The 15,940-nt window shown below is 40.1% G+C and overlaps 1 protein-coding gene across 2 annotated transcripts in view; it reads left to right on the top strand.

The window, feature by feature from the left end:
• The first annotated feature begins 4,843 nt into the window (after nucleotides 1-4,843).
• MAPK6 (mitogen-activated protein kinase 6) overlaps nucleotides 4,844-15,940 on the top strand; it is a 31,832-nt gene continuing 20,735 nt past the window's right edge. The window contains exon 1 of one of the 2 annotated variants that reach the window (XM_012658070.1): nucleotides 4,844-5,012. The gene's annotated coding sequence lies outside the window, so the exon portion shown is untranslated. Of the gene's footprint in view, nucleotides 5,013-5,551; nucleotides 5,658-15,940 lie in introns of those variants that run through there. The other variant, XM_012658071.1, reaches the window with a different exon arrangement.

Raw genomic sequence — 15,940 nt, forward strand, 5'->3', positions numbered from 1 at the left:
AGAAATTGATTTTATTACCAGGAAAGCCAAGTTTTGTCTAAAAAATTTAAGTAATTTTTTTTACAGCTTTTCTATGAAATCTCATTTATCATAGCCTGAGAAAAAGATATGTTTATAAAGTGTTTATCTGAAACAGGCCACTTGATAGGAACTTGATAAACAATAGCTATTGCCATCCTCCTGACAGATAAGCTCTTGTTGCCTCATCCAGTTAAACGTGAGATCCCTGGTTTCCATTTGCAGGTAGTCTCCCACTTCAAAAAAGCATTCACATGATCTGTCTCTCATCAAACTTTACCTAAAGTTTTGAGGAGTTTTGACTGAAAACATTCTATCCATAATCTCTAACTATAGCCAATCCTCATTATTCACAAATTCTGTGTTTGCAAATTTGCCTGTTGCTAAAATTTATTTGCAACCCCAAAATCGATACCTACGCTTTTGCGTAAGGTGGCAAAACCTTGAACATACATAGGGTGGCAAAATATTTGAGTCACCCTACACACACATTGTCAGCTGAGATTGAACAAGTTGACATTGTGTCTTGTCTCAACTCTCATACTGTAAGCAAGTGTCCTTTCCGTGGTCTATTTAGTGTCATGTTTTTCACTTTTTCTTTTTTTAGAGATGGGGTCTTGCTATATTGTTCAGGCTGAACTTAAACTCATGGGCTCAAGTGACCCCACCTTAGTCTCCTGAGTAGCTGGGACTACAGGTGTGTCCCACCCTGCCAGCCATCACATATTTTGCTTTTTGTTGGTGATTTTGCTATTTAAAGTGCCCTCAAATGTATTGCTAAAGTACTGTCTGGAGTTCCTAAGCACAAGAAAGCTGTGATGTGTTTTACAGAGAAAACACATATGTTAGATAAGCTTCCTTCAGGCATGAGTTATAGGCCGTGAGTTCAATCTTAATGAATCAATAACTATTAAATAAGGTGTTTTTAAACAGAAACACACATAAAACACAGTTATGTATTCACTGGTTGATGAAAATGTTGTGAGCAAAGGTTCGCAGATTATGGTGGCTTTACAGAACGTAAGCTTCACCAACAATGAGAATCCATGTGAGAATGAACTGTACTTGGCGATGAATTTCTTCAATGGAAAGCTGTTTTGTTTACAAACCAAGTTACAATGTGTTCTTCTAGAAACCGTATCTAGGAAAGCAGTCATTTTAAATTAAGAGTATAAACACAGACACAAAGAAGCTTCAAGTTGGAGACTATGGAGGTTATCACCTCACTCTAGGCCCCTCCTTTCCTCAGCAGTTCTTTTTATAGCATCCGTGACAGGTGGCCATTGTTTTCTGATTGAATGCTTTCCAGTGATGTACAGCTCATTTCACCAGGAAGTCCTGACCACCATGCCTCACTTCCAATATCCAAAACAGTCCTTTCCTATGCTGTGCCAAAATCTTCCTCTCCGTAATAGCCCTCCTCATGATTTTAGGTCTAAACTCCAGAGCAACACGGAATAAACCTATTCTTTCCTCTGCACAACAACCCTTTAGCAAATCTCTCTTCTACAGGTTAAGCAAACCCAATTCTCACATCTTTTCTTTAAAGAACATGATTTCTGCGCCCTTCCTGGATGTCTCCTAAGGAATTCTAATTTGTTAATGTGTGGTAGCTTTTTTCATGTGGTATTCTATATTTGAACACCTGAGCTGAACAGCACAGGTCTGCTACCCCCTGTGACTTGGACACTGTTTTCTATTAACACATTCTGTTACATTCGGCACATTTTTTTTTTTTTTTTGTGGCTGCTCACACTGCATGAATATCCATAACTTATTGTCATATTATCAGGTCAAGCCAAGTCTCCCAAATCCTGGCCCTTTACAAATGTTTTTTTCTGAACAAAGATACTGTATTTATATATTTATTGTAGCCAAATGTCATGTTTTTACAAAGAGTCATCACAACCCACAGAGGTGATTTTGAATAATTATACTGTAATCTATCACTCTCTGATCCATGTTTTGTAACTTCCTTAAATTTAATCAGTATCTTAAACATAATAAAAATATTACTCAGGACTGGACAAAGGGGGAACAGTCTGTATTGCTTTTCTTGAGAACTCTCTTAAGGGTATTATCATGCACTCTTTGAATCAACTTTTCTCTGCAATAATCTAAACCCACATTTCTCCATCTTATCCACAAAGGTGTCTTGCCTTCCTGAAATGACCAACATCCTGGTGTAGTAATATTCCTATCAAGAAAGGAAGTGGTATTTCTTTGTAATGGCTTACTTGGAAAGAATCCATAATGACCTGTTATGTTTTCCTAACACGCTGTATTCAATGATTTACAGAAGAAATTTTCCAGGGATTGGTAATAAGCTTAGTAGTCTATATTGCTAAAATACATGTTTCCCTCCATTTTGAAAATCATGATATTAGGCAGTTTATCTTCATAGGGCAGTCTAATTGGAAAAAGATAAAACAAGTAGCCTAAAGAGAGAATTTAAACTCAAAGAGGTGAAGTGGGAGCAACTGAGAGACAAGACTTAGCCCTTAGTTATCCAAGCATTCACCAAGTCCATGTTACTCTGCCCCAAGAACATTTCCTGTATTATTCATCTCCTTTCCTCACCCACTGGAGATGCAACAAACACCTAAATACATTTTCCCTCTCTCTCTCGTGAGCCAGACTTTGGTTTGGCTTTTCTGTCACTTGTGACAGAAAGAATTCTGACTTAGGAAAGGTAGCCTCCTTAAAGGACATCAGAGTATTGTTACCAGAATAGTCAATTGGATGTAGGGTAGAAAAACAGTGGATTCTCCTACCCTTTCCAGGTCTCCAATCTTTTCTTGCTTATCTAATCTACCCTTCCCATTAATGCTAATGTTGTATTCTAAAATACTAGTTGTATCCTCTAAATTCCTTTCCTACTGCCATTAGCATAAAATCCTAAAGTTTTGGCATTGCAATCAAGGCCTTCTCAATCTGGTGCTAACTTGTCTTCATTTTCCCAGGCCTGTCAGACTTCTCCCATTTTCCAAAGCGTATCCTGCATGCTCATGCCTTTGTACATTCTGCTTTTTCATCTGGGAATGTCTTTTTCCAGATTCTACCTGGTGGAATCAAACCCAGCTCAAATACTTTCTCTTCCAGTTGAACCTTTCCTGATGTGACCAGTCCTCATCAATTGTTCCTTCCATTACAGTCCAACAAGAGCAGGTAATTTGCACCTCTACTTAGGAAGCATTCATCTCATGCTGTACTTACCTTTTCTCACCTGCATTCCTCCACCACAGGAGTGGCTTTCAAACTCTTTTAGCAATAGGATAGCTCATAGTAATAATAAGCAGTAAATAGAAATACAGTAAATTTTACATTGTGATCCAGTAGACACATTTATATAATCCTTGTATTTCATTAATTTTAAGAAGTATTTCCTCCATTTTAATATCTTTGAAATCAGGATACAGCAATGAGGTATTATATTTTGACAGGATTTATGCTTTCTTAATAGTACATAAAATTATGACATGTCTCATAATTGATGACATTTTAGATTTGCTGAAATGTGGTACATAACCATAAGTTTCATAAAACAACGTTTACCCTTTATTGTGGGTGATGCTCTGTTATTTAGTTTTATGCTCTATTTCTTTTTTTTTTTTTTGAGACAGAGTCTCACTCTGTTGCCTGGGCTAGAAAGCCGTGGTGTCAGCCTAGCTCACAGCAACCTCAACCTCCTGCCTCAGCCTCCTGAGTACTTGGGACTACAGGCATGCGCCACCATGCCCAGCTAATTTTTCTATCTATATGTATATTTTAATTGTCCAGCTAATTTCTTTCTATTTTTAGTAGAGACAGGGTCTCACTCTTGCTCAGGCTGATCTCGAACTCCCAAGCTCAAGCAATCCTCTGGCCTTGTCCTCCCAGAGTGCTAGGATTACAGGCGTGAGCCACCGGGCCTGCGCCTGGCCAGATAATGTTTTAAATACAGAAAACATAAAACATTCAAGCTCATTCCAACCACTTAACTGCAAGTTACTAGGTGATCTGTGAAGTGGTCTTTGCCTCACTCTTGAAGACGTGCATAATAATGGATAAGGGGTTTCTGTCTGGTTCTCACTCGGATGGTGATTTGAAAAAATATGCTGACCTGCACTCTCTAATTTCACACTTACTTAAATTTCACATAAACCTGCAAAGCCTCCTTGGACTCAGTAAGCCATAGTAAGTAATGTTAAGTTTGCTTTTAACCACGAAGTAGGCCCAAGAAGTCACCAATTTACCTTTCCTACGTACATCCCTTCCCAAATTCAGTCACGTTGGCCTAGTCCCAGTTGCTGCAACAAGACTGGGACTCTCCCCGCCCCCCGTCCCCACCCGGTTGTATGGGCTCCTCCGGGATCTCCGCGGAAAGGCCGGCCATGGCGACCTCTCCTAAAAGCCTTCCTCCATACCCTCTGGCAGAATTAATGACCGCAGCACTTGGCCTCTAACGCGTTTGCCTGGCACTTCGGCTGTCGCCTTCCAGCCGATCCGTCTTGAGGTCCAGCCTTCCTGGGGGGAAGGCCCACGTTCCTCTCGGCTTGCCTAGTGCCTTGCACGTAGTAGGTGCTTAGTTTGGTCACTTTGTGCCCTAGTGCTGGGGCAGGTAGTAGAGCAGAGAGGGCCCAGTATGTCCTCCTCCCCGCCGGCCCACAGGAAATAGCCCACCGGAGGCGGCGGACGAGCCCGCGTGCCTCTACGGCCACCCCCGCGGCTCGCGGAGCCCAGTCACGGGCGTTGGAAATTCCGGCGCGTGCAGACGCGCGGAGCCGGCGGGGGCGGGGGAACCCGTGGAGTGAGCCTGTGACGTGAGGGGGCGTGGCCGCACTAGGCCCCGCCCCCTTTCCTCGCCCTCTCTCGCGGGTCGGGGTTACATGGCGGCGACTGCGGCAAAGCGAGAGCCTCGGAGACGCCGCTGCCGCCAGCACAGACGGAGACCTGAGCCGACAGTGGGGACTGTCCGCGGGCCCCGCACTCCCTCGATGAGTCGGAGAAGTCCCGTGAGTGTGTGTGTGTGCGTGTGCGGGGCGCGCCGGCGGGGCGGCTCGGGAGGGCGCCGCGGCGGGCCCGGCGGCGGCGGAGCCGGCTCCCTCCTCCATTGTGTGTGACCCTCCGGCGGCTGCCGCTCAACAAAGGCTCTTTTGTTCCGTCTCCCGCCCGCCCCTTGCCCGCCTGCCGGCCCGCCCGCTCGGGCCTGGCCGTCGCGTCCCTGCGCTGGCCGGCGGGCTGCGGGCCGGGGTCCCCGCGTGGGGCTGGCGGAGCGGCCGGCGCGCCCCTCCCACCCGGCACGCCCCTCGCCGGTCTCCGAGCCGGGCCGCGCCCGCTCCGGCGGCCCGCAAGCCGGCTGCGGCACCGCCGCCTGCGCCCGGCTCCGCGGGTTCGAAGCCCAGCCGGGCTGGAAGGCCCGCTGGCCGGCTGGCGGGCGAGGGGCGGTGGCCCGGGTAGCATGAGGTGGCGCGGAGTCTCGCCTTCCTGGCACTCTGCCTTACGAAATGCTCCCGCGTCTCCTCCCCCCATCCCACACGGGTGACTCGGCCTCAGCTGACTCCGGCCGGGCAGTCTCCAGTGGCGTAGCGCGCACCGCTCACCCCACTCGTCAGAGAGCCCTGAAGTCCGCCCAAGTTTTGAGTCTAGACATAAATGAGGTACTGAAAACTCGTCTGAGACGGAATTTCTATCCCCCCTCCTGCCTTTCCTTAGCTTTTTCCGGGACGTTAAGTGGAGGTCTGTAAAAGTACCCAAATGAAAACTTTTGTCAGTTCACTAAAAAGGGCGTCCTCACTTTGCTGTGCATTTTAATCTGACTTGTGAGTTGTGTTCGGGTAAGGTGTTTTGGCCGCCTTTTGTTCCTTGGCTAGAGTAGGACTCAGCTGGTTCAGGTGTTAGTAGGGGAGCTCGGTGCAGTAGTAGGAGCTTTTTGATTCCTTTCCTGTTTTATTTTTTCCTTTGCTTGCTCATTGGAAAAGGTCCAGTGAAGGAAGGGAACTGGTGAGTTGGAATTAGAAGCCTACTGTATTTGCAGCATAATTCCTTTCCATTGCTAAAAATGCTCTTAAGTTAGTCTCAATATCAACTTTTTAAAGGATACAGATGATTTGTCAGGGGGAAAACTTAACACGCCATAAAATGAAGCTCTCACAGCTTCAGAGTAATTTTCTGATCACGGATTCTTCTAGCCTTCTAACTCTTACCTTCTTAGAGTTCTTATTGGACATATTCTTTCTCTTTAACGTTGGGAAACTGAGATGGAAAGAATGATCTGACTACAAGAATGTAGGGTCCAAACAGGGCCTGGTCTTGAAATGAAACTGCCTGCTTCTAGAGTTTCTTCTTACCAATTGTCAGATTTTAATGTTTGAAACATAGTTTTGAATTGGGTGGAAGAAACTTTAGATGTCTTTAGCCAGTAGTTGTTCAAACATGTTTATGAAGTGCTTGCTATGTGCCAAGAAGTGTAAAGTCTTTTCACATATGTTACATCATTTAGTAAGAATTGCCTTGTTAAACTTGTAAAACTACTTATTCAGTAATCCTAAATTCAGTGATTGCAGTCATGTAGAAAATATGGTAGATTTGAGCAGGATATATTTTATTACCTAGATATTACTGTTCAGGAGAAAACTCTGGAAAATGGAGAATTGTAAAAAAAAAAAAAAGAAAAACTTTGTGTGTGTGGATATTTTGGAGTTCAGTTATTTGCAGAAGAGGATTAAAAATAGTCTGGCTACTGTTTGTGATTAAACAAGACTCTAGAGAAGAGTGATTTGAAGATCAGTTAATTTTACAATAGAAAAAGCACACATTCTAATGGCAAGTGTTAGCACTGAAAGCGTTGCCGTGTTTTACATAAGTTCATTTAAGCATCGTGAGAATCATAACTGACAAAATAGAAAGGTTTGCTGACTCAGGGTACTTTGCTGAGGGGATGGGGTCGGGTAGGAGGAATCTTAGAAGTGCTGCTGCAAGTTTTGAGTTAGGTGATGACTCATCCTGCCCACGGATTGCTACGTGGCTTTTTTTTTTTATACACTGTATTTTTTTTAAATGATAGGCTAAAATGTCTCTGTCCACGTTATAATTTTCCCCTCTCTTTTCTCTGAAGAGCAACAGCAGTTTCTCTAAAAAATGTAATGGCTTCTTAAATTGCGTTTTAGAAGCTATATGCCCTACAGGTGGACTTGTGTAACATTTGTTGAAAGGTAAAATCAATTGCTGGGTGGTTGCTGAAATTAAATGTTTGGTAACTGGCAGTTTTTTGGCTACTACTGAAAGAGATTTGTTATAGGTTATTTAAAAAGGGCAGTTCTTTTATGGTGATGGCAGAAATTGACCTTATGCTTTTATTGGTTATGTAAAAGTTGTCTTTATAACATTTAGAAATTATTGGTTTAAATAAGTTTTGTGATGGTACCAACAGTTTAATATTTAATTAGATATAGCTCTGAACATGAACATTTCATTCTGATTATATATAGTACTTCCTGGTGATCTGTGTGAATTTTCTGTTTTAATAAGGACAACTTGAAATAAGTATTGTTATAAGCACTGTTTTTCATCAAATTTTTTAAAGATAAACTGAATGTAGAGTTCCACATATCTTACTTTAAATTGAACCTTGGTAATAAGATAGATATTTTGAATGATTTTAAAACAGCCAACATTTAGCAAGTTGGCTTAAAATAAGATTGAGGGGGAAAAACGATTGAGAATGGCAATTTGTTTTAAAAGTGTGTGGGGGGGAACCCTTCCCATCCTCCAGTTTTTCTATGTATACTGTTTATTTTTTCAGGCCTCCCCCCCCCTCCGTGCACACACATGCACCTTTTTTTTTTTTTTTTTTTTAAAAAGAAATGAGATCTCAGTCTGTTGCCCAGGCTGGAGTGCAGTGGCAGGATCATAGCTCACTGCTGCCTTGAACTCCTGAGCTCAAGCATTCGTCAGGCCTCAGCCTCCCGAGTACCTGGGATTACCGGCTCCAGCCTCAAAGAGATTTATTCGAGGAGTTTTGTAGGCAGTAAAGTGTATTGTTAATGTGAATTAAATCTTTGGAGATATTTTAGAAGAATATTGCATGATTTATATTAGAGGAATTTTAATAAAATTTAATCCAAATTTTAAAAATATTTCCTACTAAAGGAAAAAAAACAAATATAAAAGTATTAAAGATTTTCAAAGCATCACATTACTTAGAAGTTTAACATGTATTTCCAGTGTTAATTGTTTTAGAATATAGGTAATTAGCTGCTATGCGTAGTTCAGAATTTAAAAACAAACTAGATATTTTAGCCTGTCTTCTTTCTCGAAGCTATTGCTTTATGAAATGCTGAGCCTTCTCACCACTGATATCAGGTTCCTTGTTTGCATTACCCATTTGAACCTTGTGTTACTCTAAGTCCTCTGTTAGAAGATGCCTCAAAAGTAAATTCTCTGTGGCATTGTTGGCTGCCCTCGTCAGCACCTTCTGCCTGTTTTGTGGGCTGTTACATTACTACAACCTCCCTGTGGTATGAGAATTTTGCTCAGTTTTTTACTGAGCAAGGTTTTGAAACTTTACAAAAACAATAATGTTACATCAGTTAATGGCTTTTTCCAGGGAGTTGTTTTCATGTGTAGCTGATGCTTTTAAGGTAGCAGTGATGTGGGCTGACTCCAGCATTGGTTTTTCCCCTGCGTGTAAAATATAGTGTGCCCCTCTGATAGAGGGTTAAAAGGTTTGTCTTTCATATATACCAGCCTTCTAAATCCATTTCTAAACAGTTACACAGCGATGGGATGTTTATGTAGCAAATCACATTTTCCATTTAAATTTGTTTGTTTTGTTTTGTTTTGTTTTTTTCAGAAAAAAGTGTCACAAAAATTGTTAGAATTCTAGCGTTTTCTTCATGGAAGTCTGCCTCTGCAGAGTGGAAATCTATGTGCATTTAATTCTGTACAGCCATAGAACTATAAAATGTTAGTGTTTGAAAGATGTCATGGACATTATCTTACCCCAGGTATATCTTTTGACAGCTAAGGAAACAAAAGGCCCTGGGGATATCTAAGACCTTGGTACTGAAAGTGTGATTCCTGGACCAACAGTATTAGTAGTATCATCTGGAACTTGTTAGAGGTGCAGAATCTTGACCTCATTTCAGACCTGCTGAATTAGAATCTACAGTTTAACAAGATTCTCGGGTGATTCCAATGCACATTCAGTTTAGGAAGCATTGCTAAGTGATGCGTGTATGTTTGCTCAGCTGGTTAGTGACTGATTTGGAAAACCCAAGTATTCTGATTTGCTCTTTTCCACTGACCCTTCTGAAAAAAGTCACATGGAAAATTGAGGATCTAATCACTATCCAGTGGAACCTTCTGTGATGATGAACGTATTCTATTTTATGCTGTCCAATGAAGTAGCCACTAGCCATGTGTGACTATTCAGTACTTGACAAGTGACTAGGGCACCTGAGGAATTTTTAATTTAGTATTAATTAATTTCTATTTAAATAGCTGTATGTAGATAGTGGTTACCATATTGGACAGATCTTGATGATCTTTGCCCACATTAAATTTAAAATCTTATTTATTTATTTATTTATTTATTTATCTTGAGACATGGTCTCACTGTTGCCTGGACTAGAGTGCAATGACGTCATCAAGTTCACTGCAGCCTCTGACTGCTGGGCTCAAACAATCCTTCTGCCTCAGCCTCCTGAGAAGCTGGGACTACAGGCTCACACCACCATGCTAAGCTAATTTTTTTTTTTGTCTTTTGTAGAGGGGTCTTGCTATTGCTCAGGCTGGTCTGGGCTCAAGCGATCCTCCTACCTTGGCCTCCCAAAGTGCTAGGGTTGCAGGTGTGAGCCACGGCACCCAGCCTAAATTTAAAATCTTAACCTGTAATTTAGTAACTCATTAGACTTATAGTTTTATCCTCTTCATATACAAATTGGAGAGATGGTAGGTTTTTGACTTAAACGTTTTTCAAATACGCTCAGCTATTAATATTTTTTATAAAACAGTGCTGATTTTCTAATTGATACATCCATGTTCAATGAAGTAGATAATCTAAGTTGTAAGAATATGCATTTCTTCCTGTTTGTCTTGATAAGGGTATTTTCACTTGGATTTTTGGAAAGTGGCTGTTGAATAAGTTTTCCTTAATTATCTTGTGGATAACGTTGAAAGGATAGTTTTTGCCTCTGGCGTAGTACCTCTAGGCTTGTTAGTACTTGTTGATAGCTTCCAGATTGATTTGCTATGTTATTTCCAGGTGCAGAAACTTAGTGGTTCTTATCCTCCCACCTTATACAGTGAGAAGATTCTAATCCTAGAGTCAGATGAGCTGTGTCCAATTCCTGGCATTTATTATATGTGTGGTTTCATGAAGTTGAGCATCAGTGTTCTTGTTTGTAAAAGAAGACTTACAAGGTTGTGGGTAACAGTAACAGAAATAATTTGTCACTTAGAAAATGCCTGGCACATAGTAGATACACAGTAGATACGAGTTACCTTGACTCCCTGCTTGGATTTTATAGCCTTTTGTAATTTAGTCTTATGCTTAAGATTCCAAGTAGGCTTAATACATACTCTGATTTTTTATAATAAATATTGTTGGTCTCTACCAGTTACTGTAATTTCATGCCTTGCTTCATCCATGTTGTATTCTGTGTAGAGTCCTCCCCTTGTGCTCTGGATTCCTTCTCTTCTTAAGAACCTCTTTTTTGCCTGCATCATGAATTTTTCCCTTTCTCGATCATCTTTATTAGGATATAAATGTGCTCTAGAGCTGTACTATCTAATAAGGTAGCTACTAGCAACATGTGGCTATTTACATAAAAATTAATTTTTAAAAAATTGAGTTCCTCATTTTTTCAGTTGTTCAATAGCCACATGTGGCTAATGACTACCATACTGGGCAGTGCAGATACAGACCATCAATATCATCACAGAAAGCACTGCTCCTCTCAGTGAGGCTTCCTTCTTTTTAAACCCTCCCTTTATTCCAGAATTTTGTCCTCTAGCTACAGCTTCATTTCTGGGTCTTTTCCAAGCAGATTTTCCAGAGTTGTCTTTGTGTGCTCTCTCCACTTTCCTTTGCTTTCAGCCTATTCCAGACTGGCTTTCATCACCATCTTGCCACTGAAACTGCTCTAGTTAAGGTTACAAGTGGTTTCCATTTACTGAATCCATCTTACAGGATCTTGTAGCAGCATTCAATATAGTTGAGCACTGTTTTCTGCCTATTCACCTGCTTCTCTTAGTTGATGAGACCAATGTTCTTGTTTTCCTCCTACCTCACACCTTGTGATACTTTTTTTTTTTTTAACAGGCTTCCCTCTTATGTCTGCCTCCTAAGTATTGGCATATCCCAGGATTTATTCCTGGGCTTTTTTTCCCCCCTACTTTTTCTAACTTCTTTTCCTAGGTAGTCTCTTTCAACTCATTGTTTTAAACACCATCTGTGTGTGGATAATTCCCAAATTCATATTTCTGTTTACACTTCTTGCCTGAGTTCCAGACACATCATCCAACAATCTCATGACATTACCTCTTAGTTAACTAATAGACAATTGTCTAAATAGACCTAATATTCCAAAATAGAACTCTTTCTCCCATGTGTTCTTCTCCTAGTCTTCCCTATCTCAGCAAATGGCACCTAGGAGTTATCGTTGAATCCTGTCTTTCCCTTATTCCCATAGTTAATCCATCATCAAGTTCTCTTGGTCTCTAAAATGTCATTTGAATCTGTCTATTCAATGATCTATTTTACATCTTTGTTTCTACCACCCTAGTCTCAGCCACTATCATTTCACCTAGCCTGCTGAAATAGCCCTTCACTGGTCTTTGCTCTCACTCAGCTAGGTTTTCAGTCCATTCTCCTCCCAGTAGCTAGAATCATCTGTCAAAAATGAAAATGAAATCATGTTGATTGCCTGTTTAAAATCCTTTCATTAAAAAAAAAATCCTTTCATAGTTTTCCTCTGTTCTCATAACAACTATGTTGCTCTCTGTTGTAAAATTCAGAATCCTGCCTCGTGTGTTCCTATATCATCTTCACCTCAGTTTCCACTCCTTTTCCTCTGGATGCTGTGGCTGTATCTTTTCTTTTTCTCCAAAATACCAAATTCTGTCCTGCCTTAGGGTATTGTATTTGTTGTTTCCTCTGTTTGGAATGCTCTTCTCCCATCTCTTAGCGGTGCTGGTACCTTCTCATCATTCAGATTTCAGCTCCTCAGATGGCCATTTCCCAGTTACCCATAGCACGTGGCCAAATCTGAAGTTATGTTTATTGGTCTCTCCTCAGTAGAATGCAAGCTCTTTGGAAGCAGAAGAACCTTGTCTGTCTTATTCTTCACTGTATCATCAAACATTGCCTGGTACATGCTAAGTGCTCAGTAAATTTTTGTGGACTATATGAAATGTTTGATTCCTTTAAACTTCTAAAGGGAAAAACCATGTTAAAAATTGCATTGTACTCAATGTAACACGTGATTCTGGACTGGGTCCTTTACCTCTCAAGTGCATTATTGGGACAATTGCAGGAACTTAAATGGGGTTTGACTATTAGATGGTAGTATTCTACCAGTGTTAATTTCCTGATTTTCATGATTGTATTTTGGCTATGCAGAAGAACGTCCTTGTCTATAGGAAATACACTCTAAAAGGGTTGGGGGTGGAGGGAGCTGTGTATTGTACTTGTCAATTTAAAAAGTTACATTGTTAATTGAGAGATGATCATGCACTTTGGTTTACAAATATGGTTCAAAATCTGGCTTTCTCATTGATGTGTGATCTTGAATGTATTATTTAAATTTTCTAAAGTAGAGATCATAATACCCATTTTGCAGTGTTGGGAGGATTTAGTATAAGAGCATATGCCCAGCACAATGCTTCACACAGAATACATTCTCAATAAAAGCTTGCTTATATTCTTTTAAAATTCAGATATTAAATTCTCTTATGTTCATTGCTGTGTCTTTATAATATAAACAAATACTTTTTTTATTAATTGCTTTTATAGTAGTTGACAATATGGGACAAATATGCACCCAATGTGTTATTTAAATCCTCAAATTAGAACTCTTGGGCCATATTCCATAGTATAATTTTTTAATATCTTAAAACTGTATAGTTTAAAATAGAGCCCCTTGAGGTTATTTCATTAAAATTAATTTATCTCAAAATATGTCATGATTAATTTCTGATTCCTTTGGAATTGTCAGTGAATCTATGGTATCTAAATGTCAATGTATTAGTTTTGTGTTATTGATATAAAAATACACAAAAACTGCCTTGCAAAATAAATCATGATTTACGATTGATGATTTATTTTTTCTCTCTTCCTTCACTTTATTCTCCATCAGTGGGCATGTTATTAAGTAAAGATAATGACTCGAAAGGGAGAAGGTATGCAAAGATGAACCATGAGCCTTTCATTAGTTATCACAGTCTATTTTAAATAATATAAAGTACTCCACAAATAATGTTAACCTTGAAATTGCATACATCTATTTACCCCATTCCAGCACTTTAATCTTAATTGTCTTATATTTCTACATACACTGTAAACTCACAATTGTACTATTTTTGCTTTAAACAATCAATAGTCTTTTAAAGACATTTAAATGTGTGGATACATTTTTTAATAGGCTTTTTATATTTTCCAGATATTTACCTTTTCTGGGCTTTTTGTTCATTTCTGTAGATCTGGGATTACATTTGGTGTCATTTTCCTTCAGCCTAAAGAACTTCTTTTATCATTAGTATAGTGGTAAGTTTAAAAAAAAAACAAAAAAACCCCTACTTTTAGCATTTTTTATAGTAAAAGTCTGCTAGAGACAAATTCTTCCCAACTTTTTTCTCTTTGAAAATGTCTTTATTTCATCTTTGTTTTTGAAGGATACTTCCCCTGGATATAGAATTCTGAGTTGATAATTTTGTTTTGTTTTTTCTTTTGGCACTTGAAAAAGATTCTGTTGTCTTCCGATTTTCATTGTTTCTAGTGATAAATCAGCCATCATTCTCATTGTTCTTCCCAGTATATACTTGGACTCTTTTCCGTGGTTGCTTGTTCCTCCCTTCCTTCCCAATAGGTATGGGTTTCTTTGTATTTATCCTGCTTGGAGTTCATTAAGTTTCTGGATCTGTGGGTTGGTGTCTTTTTATCCATTTTAGAAAATGTTCTGTCCCATTATCTCTTTTTATATTTCTTACCCTGTTAGTTTTCTGAACCTTGGCACGCACTCTCTGCTTTTCAGCCTAGCTCCCAGCTTTTCAGACTGTTGGGAAGTTTTCTTTGCTTTCTAGTATCTCCCAAGATTTTCCTTGTTTTGTGTTTTTGTACTAATTCTTTGACCCAGCCTTAGAAAGAATACTGTCTTATATTCTGTAAAGACTCAGAATGCCTCAGAGGTGTTTATCTCATGCTTCTTGTCCTGTCTTCCTCCTTCAGAGGGCAGCTGCCTCTGACCAGACTGGTGGAGGCCTGTTGCTTTAGGGCATTCTCAGCTTTTCTGCCTTGCTCTTAGACTTTTGCACTCTGCAAAGACCCACAGGGAAGAGTTGGCAGGTGGGGCTTGTGCCAGGGCCTCTTCTAAATTCTAATTTGTTACCCAAGTCTACCTTCTGCCATTGAAGGTTCATTATAAGTTTAGCTGGTTTCTCCTTGATCTTGTCAGTGGAAAATTCCTTGTTCTTCTGCCACTTTGCCAGGAATGAGATTAGCCACGGTTTTGTCTCTTCTGAAGGGCTTGATGTTTTCTGGAATTTAGCTTATTTAGATTCCTTTGCCTCCTTAGCGCTCTGATGGATTTTTTAAATACTTTTATTTTTTGTAGTTTTTCCAGCTTGTTTTGGTTTATAGGGTGAGCATATTAGTGATTTGCAACTTTCTGCATTCTAATCAGAGGTGGAAATCCTGATCCTCTTATTAAAATTTAAAAATTTGAGAGCTGGAGGAGACCATAGAAATCATGTATTTTAGCCACTTTCTTTGACTAGTTTATCTGGTCTGTGAAGTTTGATGTTCCAATATGGATAACTTACGGTAAACTGCAAGTAGAGGTGAGCAACAAAATAAATACAGTGGCATGTATTTTATAATGGCTTTTTAAATGGTCAAAGGCAAATGAATGCCCCCTTTGTTAAAATGTATTTAGGCAAAGCTTCAGACAATTTAAGAACAGAAGTTGGTAGTAGAAGTTTGTTTTGTTTTTAAATTGGATACTTTGTTAGAAGCCACGTTAATGATCAGTCGCCTTTGACTTTGAAAGTTTGTCTCTGTTGCTAAGCGTAGTTACTGATACTAAGCAAAGCCTGTTAGACTTTGGTGTTTTAGTTTTAGCATTCCGTCTCTTCCCAGGTTCCTTTATTCACTGATACTAGTTCGTGCTACCGGCCTGCTTGAGGTCCAATTCCTGAAAGAGGTCCCTGGTAACTCTTAGGGCCACCTGACATTAGGAGAAAGGGGTTTGTCAAGAATGCCTATGAGCAAGCTAAGCTGTAGCACTTGGCCTTCTCAGACTTAGAAACTTAGTAGCTTTGATGAGAGTTTGAGACATGATCTCAGGGAAGGGTGAATTTGCTATACAACACCTCTCTTTGCTGGGGTTAGGAGACAGTATTAGGTGTATAGAAGAAGAGCTCAACCTTTTCCTTCTCTCCGAAAGCAACTGGGTTTTTGGCTGAGAAGATGTGAGGATGGCTGGATTTCCATCAACTCAGATTATTCACTTGACTCTGAAGAAGAGCAAAATAGGCAAGAACCTTTGAGGAAGGGGGAGGGGGAGTTTTGTCAGTGAGTGTAAATAGGCCAGATGACCCATATCTGCATTTAACCTGAGAGGCAGCAGAGTGGAAGGTGGAAGAGAAAACCAGAAAAGTAACCTTTATGTTTAAGGTCCTTATCTCAAACTTACTTTGCACAACCAGACGTCCTTCCTTTCTG

Source organism: Propithecus coquereli, unplaced genomic scaffold (assembly GCF_000956105.1).
Source record: "Propithecus coquereli isolate 6110/MARCELLA unplaced genomic scaffold, Pcoq_1.0 Scaffold57, whole genome shotgun sequence".
NCBI lineage: Eukaryota > Metazoa > Chordata > Mammalia > Primates > Indriidae > Propithecus > Propithecus coquereli.